Below are 17,704 nucleotides of genomic sequence, written 5' to 3' on the forward strand. Positions count from 1 at the left end.
GACGTGATCCTGATTTTCGGAAGTGGTCCGCCAGCCAAGGCTTATTGGGAACCCCTGATCTAGAGACAACTCCAATGTGCAATGATTATACCATATTATTTTTTTATTATCATACTAACCGAAATCCGTCACTTCGCTCCGGATTTCTGCTAGTAATTCCTTAAGGCATGGCCGTTCATGTCACTCATCCATTTAGTGGTCTTGCTCGGCGTAGCTTAACAAAAACGAACCGGAAAATAGCCTATAACCTTCACGGGAGTGCAAGCAATAAGTTGACAAAGTTTCATAGCAATCGGATGAGCGGTTTGGCCAGGCATAAAGTTCGAACACACAAACAAATATTCATTTTTATATATTAGATAACTCGTCCCGAAAGGGAAGAGATCAGAGAGACAGTATAGAAGAAATCCAGTCGTTCCGAGGACGAACCTTATCTGTTTAGGATAAAATCCTCCCCGGGCGGGAATCGAACCCTCAACCTAGCGCTTATTACAAGGGAGACGCGCTACCCTCCAAGCCAACTAGGCTGGCTTTGTCGGTATCTAAAACGGTCAAACGTTCTTGACTTGGCGGGGCGGAGCGCTGCCGCGCTCCTTAATAGGTAGAAGTGTAGATATTATGTAAATCGGTAGATGGGTATATGGCTATATGGTATCACATTTAGATATGTAAATCGGTATCAGTGAGAACATTTCATCACTTGACGGTGTTGTGAATCAGTACAGTCATCCATTGTTAAACTTTTTTTACTTTACCATTATCCCGATTTCATTTAGTGCTAGGTAACAAAAGCTGAATGCAATTTAATTCGAATTGTTGTTCAACTTTGTTGGCAAAACAGTCGGCATGTCCATGTCGGCAAGATCTTTTATCAATATCCACGTCGAAATATCGAAATAGCTGAAATATCTTCTTCTTTTTTCGCTCCTTTGAAATACGACACTTCGATAGATGAAGCATTTGATGTACATACCTACCTACTTCAGAGAATTGTCGAGATAGCGACCAATTTAACCCACTTTATTTACCACCTATATGTCGGCAGATTCAAAAAACTCTATAGGAAAAGGAGCCTAAGGGTTGGCTCCAGCACAGTGGGGCTCAAGAAGTTCAAATTCCACCGGACAAAAGTCTTTACCCATTTCGTAAAATTTGAGGTTTGATAGAGGGAACTGTAACTGTTGAGGTCTTATCGTCCCTAAAGCGAAGACAGAAGGAAGACAGGACAGGAGAAATCCAGCCGTTCCGAGAACGAACCAGATCCTTTCAGGATAAAATCCGCCCCGAGCGGCGGGAATCGAACCCACGACCTACCGCTTACAAGGCAGACGATAAGAGAAACGAAACCATCATTTCTCGTCTCGTCTCATGATTTTCCAAGAGACGTGATTTCTCGTATTAAATTTGGACCTTACTTCGTTCGATCAATTATTTGCATTCTAGAATCCTCAGCTTATCCTACATAACAATACGGACTAATTTGTCACACAATTTATAATGCCTTGTTATACAGGGTGTTCAACCTAAAAATGACCATATGAAATACTCGTACTTTCATACTCGTTCTCATACCTATATCTCATGGTACATCTGTTTATGTATTATTGATTAGAATAAATAACATTTCATAAGTATGTATACTACATTACTTTCCTTCCTATAGGATAAGGAAAGTAAAAAAGTAGAGAGGGGAGAGTAAGTATAAAGGTAGCATGAGAGGCATATCAAAAGAATGTTCCGTGGGTAATTTAGGGTAAGCTTTACTTGAGTCGATAAGTAGCTTTATGCTACGACATAATATTCGAAGCACCCTCACATTCAAGCCATCCTTACACGGTCTGTCAATAAGGAATTGAGTTGTTTGATTTCTCAAGGTACATTTTACACTGACATAAAAGTCGACCAACGCTATGTCTTTCAAGCCACCCTTACACGGTCTGTCAATAAGGAATTGAGTTGTTTGATTTCTCAAGGTACATTTTACACTGACATAAAAGTCGACCAACGCTATGTCCATTGTCCACACATAGTCGAGGCCGTAGATCGACCATCGCGTCGGCGTCGAACGTCGATCGACTTGATCGACCATCGATATAGGCGTCGACTATGTGTGGACAGAGCTTTCTAGATGTCGATCGACATCAACTAGAATCAGGAACCCATATAAGAAGATCAGGTTTAAGGATTTTGGTACAACGAAAAACATTTTTATAGTGTGGGTCAGTTTCGAGAAGAATTGAAAATTTTTGAGCACTTTTTTCTTTGGACGAATAAGCTACATATGAATTTGAGGCGAATCGAAATGTTCATAAAAAGCTTCAAAAATATTGACCGTGTAAGGTGGCCTTATTCAATACCCAAGGGGATGTAAAAAATGATATTAGGTAAGTAGGTGGTATTATTTTTCCAATAAGTCAGGTTTAAGGATTTTGGTGTAGCGAAAAACATTTTTATAGTGTAGGTCAGTTTTGAGAAGAATTGAAAATTTTGAGCACTTTTTTTCTTTGGGCGAATAAGCTACATATGAATTTGAGGCGAATCGAAATGTTCATATAAAAAGCTTCAAAAATATTGACCGTGTAAGGTGGCCTTATTCAATACCCAAGGGGATGTAAAAAATGATATTGGGTAAGTAGGTGGTATTATTTTTCCAATAACTTGTAAATAAGAACGCAAAGCTTTTCTGAGGTTACAGACTTAACTTCTTTGTACTTGGGTAATTCTGTTTTTCTTTGTGATTTTGTAATTAATTTTTCACTAGGAAATGCTCCTTACATGGGATAGAGGTAGGTAGGTACCTACTTTGTAAGGATTTTCTTATTTTTCTTTTCTCTCCCCTCGACAGTTTTTTTTTTTTTTTTTTTTTTTTTTTTGGTTTTTTGTAATAATAGTAGCCTACTGCTGGAGTAAAGGGACTTTTCAGTCCTATGCGAGCAGTATAAATAAGCACTATTATTATTATTATCCCCCCATTCTCACTCTATCTCTCTCTCCTTTTCTCTTTCTTGTTCTGTCTCTTTTCTCTTTCCTTCCTACCTCTCTCTCTCTCGGTCTACTTTTCACTCTCTCCTGGCAACCTAGTTAGCTTCGAGGGTAGCGCGTCTGCCTTGTAAGCGATAGGCTGTGGGTTCGATATTCCGCCCGGGGCGAACTCCCAAACAGATAATGTTCGTTCTCGGAACGGCTGGCTTTCTCCTATCCTGTCCCTCTTCTCTTCGATTTTGGGATGATATAGTTACAGTTCGCTCTAAAAAATAATAATAATAAAAAAACAAATAATCATTAGAGATAATATTCCCCCTTTGACTTCTTTCATAAATTGGACAATAGGTCATAATAAAACTATATGCGGTCACGTACCTACATACTCCATGAAGATGTCTAGGTTTCAGCATTTTTGTAAAGACAACTCCCTACGTGAGTGTGTTGCTGATATGTGGCTAGCCTTTTTTTTTCTTTTTTACAAAGGGTTTCAAGTCACTGTAAAACAATATAATGCTAAAGGTCTTTTTTTTCAAGAGGTTTGATAGAGGGAACTTTAACGGCTAAGGTCTTATCGTACCGAAAGCGAAGAGAGAAGGAAGACAGGACAGGAGAAAGCCAGCCGTTCCGAGAACGAACATTATCCGTTCAGGATAAAATTCGCCCCGGGTGGGAATCGAACCCGCAGCCTAGCACTTACAAGGCAGACGCGATACCAACCAAGCTAACTAGGCTGGTAAAAGGTCTTTAGTGACAGATAGAAAGGGTCTATGCCACTACGTGACTATGTTGCTGATATGTGGCTAGCATTTTTTTCTTACAAAGGGTTTCAAGTCACTGTATTACAATGCTAAAGGTCTTTTTTTTCGAGAGATTTAATAGAGGGAGCTGTAACTGCTAAGGTCTTATCGTACCGAAAGCGAAGAGAGAAGGAAGACAGGACAGGAGAAAGCCAGCCGTTCCGAGAACGAACCTTATTCGTTCAGGATAAAATCCGCCCCGGGCGGAAATCGAACCGGCTGCCTAGCACTTACAAGGCAGACGCGATACCAACCAAGCTAACTAGGCTGGTAAAAGGTCTTTAGTGACAGATATAGAAAGGGTCTATGCAACTCAATCTTCAAAGCCCTATACTCCCTATAGGGATTCGTAGAAGCTTAACCCATCCTTTAGGGCTGTTTGCCCCTACACCTTAAGCTGATTCCTAACCAAGGCCGAAGATCCGGGCGATCTTCAATAACTTTTTCGTTAAGTTTTGTTTTTTGTTTTATGTTTTATTTATTTGTAACAATAATTGATATGGGTATATATGACAAGAAGGTAATAAACATCTTATGAAATAATAAAATATTACAAATACATAGTACCAAAAGTACAAATACAAAAGTACCTAAATAAATACCAAAAGTGTTGTCCATGGACATCTTGCAGAGGATTAACTAACCCTACAGTAGTCTCCTGGTAAGCTATAAGGCTATAAGCATAGGATAGGACGGACGTGAGTCTCTCTTTGACTCATTGATTGAGTAGTTCACTGAAAAGAGTAGTTCTTTTTTTCATAACTCACTCACTCTTTCCGCATCTGAAATTGGTATTTCTGATCACTTGAAAATGTTCTCAACAAAAATTTTATTTCAATCTGATAAAATGCAACTCAATCTTCAAAGCCCTATAGGGATTCGTAGAAGCTTAACCCATCCTTTAGGGCTGTTTGCCCCTACACCTTAAGCTGATTCCGGGCGATCTTCAATAACTTTTTCGTTAAGTGTTGTCCATGGACGTCTTGCAGAGGGTTAACTAACCCTACAGTAGTCTCCTATAAGCTATAAGCATAGGATAGGACGGACGTTAGTCTCTCTTTGACTCATTTACTGAGTAGTTCACTGAAAAGAGTAGTTCTTTTTTTCATGACTCACTCACTCTTTCCGCATCTGAAATTGGTATTTCTGATCACTTGAAAATGTTCTCAACAAAAATTTTATTTCAATCTGATAAAATGACTTTTCAAGGATTTTGATGAAAAATTGAAAACTTTAAAGTTAAAATATCTCAGTTTGATGATTTTCATTTATTGCCCTTTTTGCACCCAGCTCCTCAATTGGAGAAACAGAAAGCCAGCCTAATACATGTTCTCAGAATAAACCTTATGTGCTTACTTGTTTAGGATGGGATTTGAACCCGCGGTCTACTGTTTACAAGGCAGGCAGATTATACCGAGCGGCAAATGACGAGTAAGTGTATGGAAATGGACCATTGCATTGGAAGTTAATTATTAGTGGTTAGCGGAAGTGAGATTAGCGGGCGCGACGATTCAGTAAAGAATAGAAAGTAAAAACAGCACAAATCTTCACCAATTGGACGCTTTTTAAAAAAAAAGTGGTTAGCGGAAGTGAGATTAGCGGGCGCGACGATTCAGTAAAGAATAGAAAGTAAAAACAGCACAAATCTTCACCAATTGGACGCTCTTATCCCGGCCCTGGCCTAACCCCTTCCACAGCGTGTTTTTCAACAAGTAATTGTATGGTTTGTGTGTAGAACATAATGCGGGGATTATAGAAAATTCAATTTCACCGATTGGACCCTCTTATCCCGGCCTTGGCCTAACCCCTTCCACAGCGTGTTTTTCAACAAGTAATTGTATGGTTTGTGTGTAGAACATAATGCGGGGATTATAGAAAATTCAAAGGGCGGGGACTAGCAATTTTCTCGGGACAACAGAAGGCCAGAAAACTTTAACCCTACTCTTAAAGTTTACCTCTCCCTTCTTTAGACTTTTTACCCCTCTTTTTTGTGCTCAAGTTTATTTAATGTTCCAAAGGTATTATTTCGATTAGACTGTATTAGCTAATCTTAGCTACGATTTACACGGGATTACAGCAGTTTTTTGCATGTTACCGCCAACGCAATTTTTTTTTCTCTTTGTATAGATTTATAGAACTACTAGGCCTCAGATACTTATCTGATTTTGAACTTTAATATTTAGTTATTATTTTAAGATATGTCAATATTTTACTGTACAAATAAAGGCTATTACTATAGAACTACTAGCCGAAATCCGTCGCTTCGCTCCGGATTTCTGCTAGTAAATCCTTAAGGCATGGCCGTTCATGTCACTCATTCATTTAGTGGCAAGGCAGACGCGATACCAACCAAGCTAACTAGGCTAGTAAAAGGTCTTTAGTGACAGATAGAAAGGGTCTATGCAACTCAATCTTCAAAGCCCTATAGGGATTCGTAGATTCGTAAAAGCTTAACCCGTCCTTTAGGGCTGTTTGCCCCTACACCTTAACCCATAAGAGCCGAACTTTTCTTTTCTCCCATTGGATCTTGCTGAAATTTAATCGCTTCTATCTCCGGACTGGTACTGAGTACCAAGTACCTAAATGTGTCAAATAATATTTTGACAAAAATTTTGTTTTCTAACTAATAGACAAATCCCCGATGCACTCTGACGTGGATATTAGCGAAAAAGAGGGAAGGGTTTGGTGTGACTTTAATGTAGGCCTCGGCTCTCATGGGTTAAAGTAGCTACTCAGTTATCCTCACAAAGCTGAGTGCACAGAGCTCACTAGACTTGACTAGACATAAAGTTCATTTTCTACTATCAGGACTACCCGTCCTTTGTACGAGGAGATGGGGAAAGTTGCATCAATATTAACAGGGGATCGATCAATATCAATAGCAGAAATACCTACATGTTTCTGGTACTAACACACTGCCCAGCATAAACAAAGCCGGACCCATATATCGTACCATAGCGAGAGTAAAAGTGAGGATCTCACAGCTACCGATCTTCATGATAAACTACTTAATCCTAGAAATCTAGACGAACTGATCAAACCAAAGATCAATATCACTAAAAACTTTAGCAGACTAAAAACAACGAATCTACTCTTAAATGGACGAATCCTAGAAATCTAGACAAACTGATCAAACCAAAGATCAAGATAACTTTAGCAGACTTAAAACAACGAATCTACTCTTAAATGGACGAATCGATTAAATCAGAGCTTGATGTCACTGAAAATCTTAGTAGACTAAAAACAACGATTCTATCTCTAATGTGAACGCTTATATCAGTGCAAAACACAATTTATAGTGATCAAGTGATCTAGAATCAATACCAGACATTGAAAAACAACCATGCACTAGATTACCAGACTTAGTAAAAAAAATCTAATTGTTTCTACGCTATAGATTAGCATAATTTCAATCCAGCTGGGGAATTAATCAAATAATTAGACATTACCTGTAGTCAAATCGAAAAGAGAAAGATAGAATCAATACCAGACATTGAAAAACAACCATGCACTAGATTACCAGACCTAGTAAAAAATCTAATTGTTTTTACGCTATAGATTAGCATAATTTCAATCCAGCTGGGGAATTAATCAAATAATTAGACATTACCTGTAGTCAAATCGAAAAGAGAAAAAAAAATCCAATCTGTTGGCAGAGCTGATTATTCAAATCATCACAAACTTATGTAGGTAGGTACATATTTTGTCCGTGATTTTCTAGAAAATAGTTAGTGGACCCGAAAACCGAAAAGTGTAAGTACTTCGACTTTTATGGGATTAAAAACAATAAGAGGGAATTTCCTATGGGGCAATTTCAGGTTGAACGAATGAACACCCTGTCGGTAAAACCATATATAGGTACCTATTATGTATTAGCTATGTACACTCGTATTAGGGAGGGATGGGGGCAATTACACCCTAGGGGCGGGGTATATAGTTTAGGGTAGGGTGGGGTAAAGATAGAAGTGGGGGTAAATGGTGACTAATCAATTAGGCAGGATTCAAAACGTAACGGAAACTCGACGAACAAAATAATCTAATGATCTCTCCCTCTCTCTCTCTTCCTCTGTGTCTTTCTCTCTCCTTTCTCTTTCCTCCTCCCTCTCTAGCTCTATAACCTACCTCGGTGGTGTAGTGGTCAAGGCGTTTTCTCTCTCTTTCTGTCCCTTTTCTCTTTCCTCCTCCCTCTCTAGCTCTATCCCCCCACTCTCACTCTCTCTCTCTCTCCTTTTCTCTTTCCTCCTCCCTCTCTAGCTCTATCCCCCCACTCTCTCTCTCTCTCTCTCTCTCTCTCCTTTTCTCTTTCTTGTTCTGTCTCTTTTCCCTTTCCTTCCTACCTCTCTCTCTCTCTCTCTGAAAAAAAAAATCCAATCTGTTGGCAGAGCTGATTATTCAAATCATCACAAACTTATGTAGGTAGGTACATATTTTGTCCGTGATTTTCTCTTCTTTTTGTAGTTATTCTTGTTGTTATACCGTGTGACCCAGCGTTACCTGACGGTTTTTAAACTGATACTATACGTACACGTTCAATTTTCAAGATAAAAGAGTGATATTTATTTTAATTAAAAGATAACAAAATAAGGTTTACTTTTTTGGGCATTTTGTTTGTGATGGTGATCAGGTGTGGAAGACAACACTAGCCGAAAAATCGCCCTCATTTTGAAAGTTGTAGTTGTTCTTGTTGTTATACAGTGTGACCCAGCGTTACCTGACGGTTTTTAAACTGATACTACACGTTCAATTTTCAAGATAAAAGAGTGATATTTATTTTAATTAAAAGATAACAAAATAAGGTTTACTTTTTTGGGCATTTTGTTTGTGATGGTGACCAGGTGTGGAAGAGAACACTACCCGAAAAATAGCCCTCATTTTGAAAACACTCAATCTGCTTCAAAATTCGACATACTGTCTCTAGCACTTCCTGGACTATAGCTCGAATTTCTCGATGAAAAGCACCAGTCAACTCATCCAGAATCCTTTTCTGATAAATATAGACCTTGTTTCTAACGTATTTCCATAAAAAAAGGTCGCACGAGCTAAGATCGGTTGAGGAGGGAGGAAAATCAGATTGGGTGCGAAACTTCCTGAGCATTAGTCAAAAATTCACTACTAGAAATGCCACCACAGCCAAAGCTCGATGTTGCAGGGTCCGCGACAACATTGTAACAAAACCTTATTTTGTTCTGAACTCAGTGATGTTCATTTCAACAAGCTACGACAAGTTATAACAAAGTTAATATGGGCAAATCAAATTCGTCAGGTAACGCTGGGTCACCCTGTATTTTACACGATTTTTTCTTTGTGCAAAATATTTAGAGATTAAAAAAATGTACATAAATGACAAAGTAAAAATGTACGTAAATATTAAGTAAAAATCAAATAAGTCAACTCCTCATGGAACTACAACGATTCCAAAAGACCACACGTACCTATCACAAAATGAACATATATTGGTATTAAAAAAAAAAAACTAAATTAAAAAGAACGACCTACGAAAATATGAAAGACACTTAAGGTTTATGCACCCCCTATCGACAGTTCAATGAGTTATTCGGAGAACATAATAATATGTAATAATAATAATAGGTGCATAATATAGTAACAATAATATCATTAATTACAATAAAAGTTCCTGAAAAGTATCTACTAATGTGTACTTATATATGTAGGAATATCAGAAAGACATTGCTAAGTTACAAGAAATAAACCAGTATTCTTATTCTTAACGAGAACAGCTTTCCTTCCTCTGGGCAGCATCCGCAATTGCGTCGAAATCCAAAAATTCCAATGAATACCGATTTGGCATTTTTTAGGAGGTTTGATTGAGGGAACTGTAACTGCAAAGGTCTTATTGTACCGAAAGCGAAGAGAGAAGGAAGACAGGATAGGAGAAAGCCAGCCGTACCGAGAACGAATATTATCCGTTCGTTTAGGATAAAATCCACCCCGGGAGAGACTTTCCTTATAACTTTCTGTGGGTAAACAGGTAAACACACGTAGCAAGTCTCTTTCGCGAAATTATTGCCACATGTGGCCAGTGTATTTGGCACTTAAAACCACCACACTCACCTCCTACTGCCCAAATTGGTTTCATCACCCCTCAGAACCTTTCCACCGCCCACTAGTGGGCGATATCGCCCCTGGTTGCGCATCACTGCTTTAGAGCCTCCTCTTTTGAAAATATTACGAGACGCCACTGCATTCTTAGTCCCCTTTAAAAAATTGCATTGTTATCTGAAGATGAAAATTAGTTGTATAGTCTCTTGCCTCTTGGTTCTTTTTTGATGCCTTCATTCTTGAAATTGTAACTAAATAGGGTATCCACTTAACTACACACTTATACTTACCTATGTGAACAATGGGTTGGGTAGATAGGCATACCTACCTACCTACCTACCTAGTAACTACATAAATGGTAACGTGAGGTAACATAGGAGCAAAATTTTTTTGGGGAGACCATTCAGGGTTTTTAGGGCATTTAGCCATCCTCTTTAAGGTGTTACCAGATTAGCGGTAGAGCCAGCTACTTTACGTCTCCCGAATTCATGAGTGGACTCAGAGTCGTATCTTTGTGAACTCTGATCCCGGAATCGCTTTGCGATTTTAATAATAAAATTTCATTTCCCTTCATTCTGGCATTCCTGGCACAATGAGTGGGCAGTGCAGAGCCGTTCCTGGAACAGTCCACTGACGTCACCAGAAATATACTTAATATGTTTATCAATACCACCTTGCTACTGTAGGTAGAATTTTAATTTTTAATCACCATTTTGGAAACTCCCTGTATGTGTGCTTCACTGAATTTTATTCACAATTTCGGAAACTCCCTGTATGTTCATTACAATCTTTAATATCATCATTACTATCTTTATAAAATGCAGAATTTCATGGCTGAAATGGTGGCTTAGAAAGAAACACCCCTTTTTCTAGTTCAAGTAGGGAGGTCATGCATGAATTCAACACCTTTCCTTTCAAGATCTTCATCAAATCATCATCTTCATCATCATTACAATCATTTTCATTTTCATTTTCATTTTTTTTCCTTCCTCTGAGGCGCTTCAACTCTGAAATACCAGGTCGTTCACGCCGTCAATTTTAATTTTTAATCACCATTTTGGAAACTCCCTGTATGTGTGCTTCACTGAATTTTATTCACAATTTCGGAAACTCCCTGTATGTGTGAGTCACCCGTGTCTTATCAAGAAGAGTGACTTGTCGTTAAATACCACAGACCATTAGGTCCTCAGAGAAAAAGCAATGCACTTTCTTGTCGCATTGTGACAGTCGAAAAACTAATATGTCAATAATTATTTTCTAATTCCCATAATTTCGTATACCAAACCGGCCTAAACTATAAATTTAACCAAAGTTTCGCATTTTACCAATCGAAAAAATAATAATATCAACAGTACTGTGAGTGTGAGCGGCCGGCATACTGCAGCCATACATCGCTTCAAAGTTTGGGGTCTACTTCGTTCAAAGGAATAAATCCAAGGGATCAGAGATCAAATCAAGTCGTGTACACAGACAGGAGCGCACAAAGGAAAAGAAATTGCTAACGAATGCTCAAATACGAAGAGGTGGGGAGATAGAAGACAGGGAAGAGAAGGGAGATGCTGAGATACGGAATAAAAAGGAGAGAGAAAAAATGCTGATTGTAACAAGAAAAATAAAATTTCAAACAACACACCTCCTGACTTGTCGTTCAATACCACAGACCATTAGGGCCTCAGAGAAAAAGCAATGCACTTTCTTGTCGCATTGTAACAGTCGAAAAAGTAATGTGTCAATAATTATTTTCTAATTCCCATAATTTCGTATACCAAACGGGCCTAAACTATAAATTTAACCAAAGTTTCGCATTTTACCAATCGAAAAAATAATAATATCAAAGTTCATTCTTTCGCGTACAGAATATTCGTGTTAATATAGGCCGGGCGGAGCGGCGCGCTTCGAACTCTTGATGTTCGCGGGCCTCCCGGCAACCTTGATCTTGCCTAAACTGCCTAATTGAAATACCTAACCTCTAAATTCATTGACATTGACATGACTAAATTGACATAGCTAGTAAATTCAACCAAGTTTCGCATTTTGACAATCAACAAAATAATGTCAAATGTCATTAGTGTGAAATGCCTAACCTCTAAATTCATTGACATGACTAAATTGACATAGCTAGTAAATTCAACCAAGTTTCGCATTTTGACAATCAACAAAATAATGTCAAATGTCATTAGTTCGGCTGCTATCAGGCGAAAGTTCGCAGATTTCTGTGTTTATTTTGGCTCTTGTAACATATTGCGTTCCCCAAGCGACTTCTGACAATACCAAAGTATGTAAGTACCTACCTGTAATTTCTCATTCTAAAGACCCTTTTCTTTCCAATGGGTATGTACTTTTTTTAAAAAACCTCTGTCTATCTACATCAACACATCAAATATTAGGTAAATAACAATCAGTGCCAGGGCCGTAGGTATCCAGTATTTTGTCGAGCGGCTGCTATCAGGCGAAAGTTCGCAGATTTCTGTGTTTATTTTGGCTCTTGTAACATATTGCGTTCCCCAAGCGACTTCTCTCAATACCAAAGTATGTAAGTACCTACCTGTAATTTCTAATTCTAAAGACCCTTTTCTTTCCAATGGGTATGCAAATCATCATCATCTTCATCATCATTACTATCTTTAATATCATCATCATTACTATCTTTATACAATGCAGAATTTCATGGCTGAAATGGTGGCTTAGACAGAAACACCCCATTTTTTAGTTTTTTACAACCCTTATCCTATAGGAGAAGGATTTTATTATAGGTTTGATAGAGGGAACTGTAACTGCTGAGGTCTTATCGTCCCGAAATTGAAGAGAGTAAAGACAGGATAGGAGAATTTCAGCCTTTCCGGAAATGTAGTATGCGTATGCCTCTCATCAGATGGGCGAGAAGGGACACAATACTTCCCATTTAGGTGCTGGGTCAACACGAGAACACCAGAAAGTAACCCGTTGAAATATTTGCAATCAATCGAAACGAGTGAAATTTTCGTCGATGGTGGGATTCGAACCCGGGACCTTCTGCATGGCAAGCAAGCGCGTTACCACTGGACCAACCGTGGACATTTTATTATTATTTTAAAAGTCGGCCTCATCTTTGTCACGCAGGTAATTACCATCCGTACGTGATTGACGCCACAGGCGGCTTTGGCACGGACGCCTTCATCCTCGCCTCGCACGGCTGTAAGGTCAAACTGTTTGAGAAGGACCCTCTGGTGGCGTGTCTTCTGGAAGATGGGTTCCGGCGGGCCGGAGATGTACAGGGGGGCAGATTGACGGAGAACTTCGCGATGGAATTCGGCGACAGTTTGGCATATTTGACGGCCTTGGTCAACGGAACTCGTGAGTCAAACGATTTTAGGTAATTACTAATAATAATTACCTAATTGCAAAACTATATCACATAAAAAAACTTCTTCCAAGTTTGACGAACCAAGTAGAGTTTCCATGACCGCTGCCGAGTCCCCCGCTGATTAGCTAGGAATATATCCTTTGATTACACAGTTTCATTCCGCTAAATAGGTAGGTCAAATTTTGTAACTTACATTCTGAGTAACTTTTACAGGTCATTCCGCTAAATAGATAATAGGTAGGTAGATTTTTTAGCTGAATTTCCCCTATTTTTTTACAGGTCAAATGCTACGCTAACGGACGTTGGTCCACCAACAAACGCCCCGTCTCACCACTCTCCTCTACCCAAATTCCCAGACGTGATATATCTGGACCCAATGTTCCCGAAGTCGAAAAACTCCGCCCTCGTCAAGAAGAACATCAAATTTCTGCAGAACGTCATTATGATACGTTGTGTTAAAAGAAACATGGTTGAAACTTCACTCGGGGAGAAATTTCCAGGCCCGCCAAATAGGAAGGAAAACTTCAGGACTAAGGACCTTACTACTAAGGACTAAGGACAGGACTAAGGAGAAAAAAAAATGCACCTATTTTGTACCAAATACATGAGACCTTGTTTAGACTGCGGGAGTAAAGGGACTTTTCAGTCTCATTCTGGCAGTATAAACAGGGTCAGTGAAATGTAGACCTCCCTTGGAAAATGGGCTTTACTTCCCGGGGTCCTTTTTCAACTGGTGTAGTGCCTCGGTAGTGTAGTGGTCTAGACGCTCGCCTGGTAATCAGGAGGGCGTGGGTTCAATCCCAGCCGAGGTACGGAATTTTGTCCTCAACTTTGTTTGAGAAATCGACCACAATGGAAGTATTAGCCTAATAATGCTGGGGTAACTTGGGATAAGTGAATCTTGAGTCTTATTCGAGTAGTACACACGTAGGGTAAGTGTACCATTTTATTTATTCGCCCACCTACAAATTGTACCATTTATTGGCCCACCTGCCCACATTTATTTTTCTAATTTTTGTTTTTATGACTACAATTTTTGAATAGCACTGGTTCGCTAGCAGTCTTTAAACCCTTTCTTTTGATGAAATTGGATCTTGAAAAAGTTCGTCCAGTTCAGACTTATGTGGCGTATGGTACAGGTGGGCCAATAAATGGTACGTTTTTTAGGTGGGCGAATAAATGGTACACTTACCCTATCTGATTGATGGAGACTGACTTGCACTTCAACGTATCTATGTATCCGTATCCGCTGGTATCGAACGTCAGGTCCAAGTTATTTCAACTTTTAAAATCTATCTAATATTTTACATTCCGGATTTCTAGAATGTTCACCATTCATGTTTTTGGACATTTAAGGTTAAATGGACTCAAGGAACATTCCGAACACTTGTGGTCAATCCGTTTGGAATATTAAAACAATTTATGTTCTGTAAAGTTCAGATCTCTAGATTGATCTGATTTCATCCAGAAGTAGAGAATTTTGATTTATGTCAGAGCTAACACCTTGTACGTCACCTATTGTAGTTGGCAGTCACTCGACTTAAGTCAATAAAAAGTTCCCTTAAGATCATTAGATTAAATATGACTTTACTGTCATTGCTTAAGGTACTTAGCGGTTAGATCGATGTAGGAGGTAGGTCTTTGTGGACACAGTTTTTGTCCATTTGTTCCTTTTCTTTTATAGTTTTTTTTGGTAATTTATTGTACATCAAAATCACACAGACAGTGTCATTCACGGAGTTCATGATTTGGTGAAAAAGACCTTTAGGTCAACTATCTTCTACATATACGAGTGTTCGATTTACACGTTTCCACCAACTTAAATTTTTAGTGGGACTTTTTTTAGGGTGAACTTCAAGTATAATTGAAATAGCATTATAGCATCTGATAGAATACTAGAATATAGAACAATTTCAGTAATTTTAAGTTTAATAATGTGTTTGATCATCCTCCACTTAAAATAATAATAATATAAAAAAAAAAATAATCTTTTATAGGTAGGTAATTAAATAACATTAGATTTAGTCGTCTACGCCACTGACTTTTTTATAAGATCCTTTAATTTAAGTGCTACACGAATCACACCTTATCTATTTACCTTCTTTATCTGATTGAAAAGTGAATGGAAACACGGATCATGGCCTACACAGCATAGCTGTTAAATCATTTTCCGATACCGATTGAATAATTTGCTGGCTCCGTACCAAAAGAATAGAATAGAATTGTACCTGCTGTATTCACCTACTCACCTCTAATGTAGGTTATGAGAAGATCCGGATGCTACATCGCTTATTATTAGGCCTTACATTTATTGTGTTTTTATTCAATTAGTTTAAATTTAAATGTATTTGTATGTGATGCATTGAATACGTCTTCATGCAGTGATCTCAGATCACACATAGGGTCATCTGATACTTTAGAATTAGATTGACCACATTTCTAACCTATTTATAGCGATTTGGAGGCGAATTTTCAAGGGGTTTATCGTCACTGTATATTTTTTACTTTCTATTACTACAGTATAGCGGAGCTATACTAGTAATGATTACTTTCTATTACTACAGTATAGCGGAGCTATACTAGTAATGATTACTTTCTATTACTACAGTATAGCGGAGCTATACTAGTAATGAAAGTATTGCAATCGGTCCAAATTTTCAAAATCGGGAAATGGTTGGAAATATCCGTTTTGGGATCCCCTGATGTCAAAAAAGTGATTTTTAGCCCATGGTCTGTACGTAACGTACGTACGTACGTAACGTACGTACGTACGTAACGTACGTACGTACGTAACGTACGTACGTACGTAACGTACGTACGTACGTAACGTACGTACGTACGTAACGTACGTACGTACGTAACGTACGTACGTACGTAACGTACGTACGTACGTAACGTACGTACGTACGTAACGTACGTACGTACGTAACGTACGTACGTACGTAACGTACGTACGTACGTAACGTACGTACGTACGTAACGTACGTACGTACGTAACGTACGTACGTACGTACGTACGTACGTACGTGCGTACATACATACGTACAGACCATGGGCTAAAAATCACTTTTTTGACATCAGGGGATCCCAAAACGGATATTTCCAACCATTTCCCGATTTTGAAAATTTGGACCGATTGCAATACTTTCATTACTAGTATAGCTCCGCTAAACTGTAGTAATAGAAAGTAAAAAATCTGGTGTGAACATCACACGACTTTCCTTATCCTATTGAATGATGCTTATTTGAGTGTTCTTTTACCCTAACTTTTACAATATCTCTAACCGTTTTGTCGCTATAGCTGAAAACCGCCAAAAAACGGTCGAAATCTGTCAAAAGCGGTCATCTAGATGTGAAAGGACCCTAAGAAAGAATTCTTCTTCGTTTTAATTCTCAACCACACCCTCGTACCGAGACTTCGTGAACACCCTGTACGCATTTTGTTTTCGAGAAAACATAACGATATGCAAATTGTGACGTTGAAATGAAAAGTTGTACGTTTTATTTTGAAATATTCTGTATTTTAATGTTTGTTAGGAGAGAACGCAGAATACATTAGTAGCAATACACAGACCAACAGGGTGACCCAAGAAAATAAGGAAAAAATACGGCTTAACTGGATTTTGGTAGTGTATGGATATATGTTTTTCAATGTTTTAACATTGATACCATCATATCCAGGACTTTACCATGAAGAAAGGTACCTAATTTATTTATTTTTTAAGAGGTTTGATAGAGGGAACTGTAAATAACGGAGGCATTATCGTCCCGAAAGACGGCTTAACTGGATTTTGGTAGTGTACACCCCTGGGGTACGGTACATCCGTATAACCATGAAGAAAGGTACCTAATTTATTTATTTTTTAAGAGGTTTGATAGAGGGAACTGTAAATAACGGAGGCATTATCGTCCCGAAACATAAGGAAAAAATCCGGCTTAACTGGATTTTGGTAGTGTACGCCCCTGGGGTACCGTACATCCGTACAACCATGAAGAAAGGTACCTAATTTATTTATTTTTTAAGAGGTTTGATAGAGGGAACTGTAAATAACGGAGGCATTATCGTCCCGAAAGCGAAGGGAGAAGGGAAGACAGGATAGGAGAAAGCCAGCTGTTCCGAGAACGAACCTTATCTGTTTAGGATAAACTTCATCCAGGGTGGAAATCGAAACTATAGCTGTTATAGCGCTTAGGCCAGTCACTGAATATCAGGTACACCTGTCAGGTCTACCTGATAGTGAGTGGTGGTGGAAATCGAAACTATAGCTGTTATAGCGCTTAGGCCAGTCACTGAATATCAGGTACACCTGTCAGGTCTACCTGATAGTGAGTGGCTAACCTTACAAAGCGTTACCCTCCAAGATAGCTAGGAAGAATGTCCTTTTTTTCCGGCCACCCTGTATACGCCCATAACAGGGATGCATTATTGTCACTGTCAAGAGACGTTAGCATGGAATAGACCTTACAAAGCGTTACCCTCCAAGCTAGCTAGGCTGACAGAGAAGAAGAATGTCCTTTT

The sequence above is a fragment of the Diaphorina citri genome, unplaced genomic scaffold (genome assembly GCF_000475195.1).
Source record: "Diaphorina citri unplaced genomic scaffold, Diaci psyllid genome assembly version 1.1 scaffold918, whole genome shotgun sequence".
NCBI classification, from domain to species: domain Eukaryota; kingdom Metazoa; phylum Arthropoda; class Insecta; order Hemiptera; family Psyllidae; genus Diaphorina; species Diaphorina citri.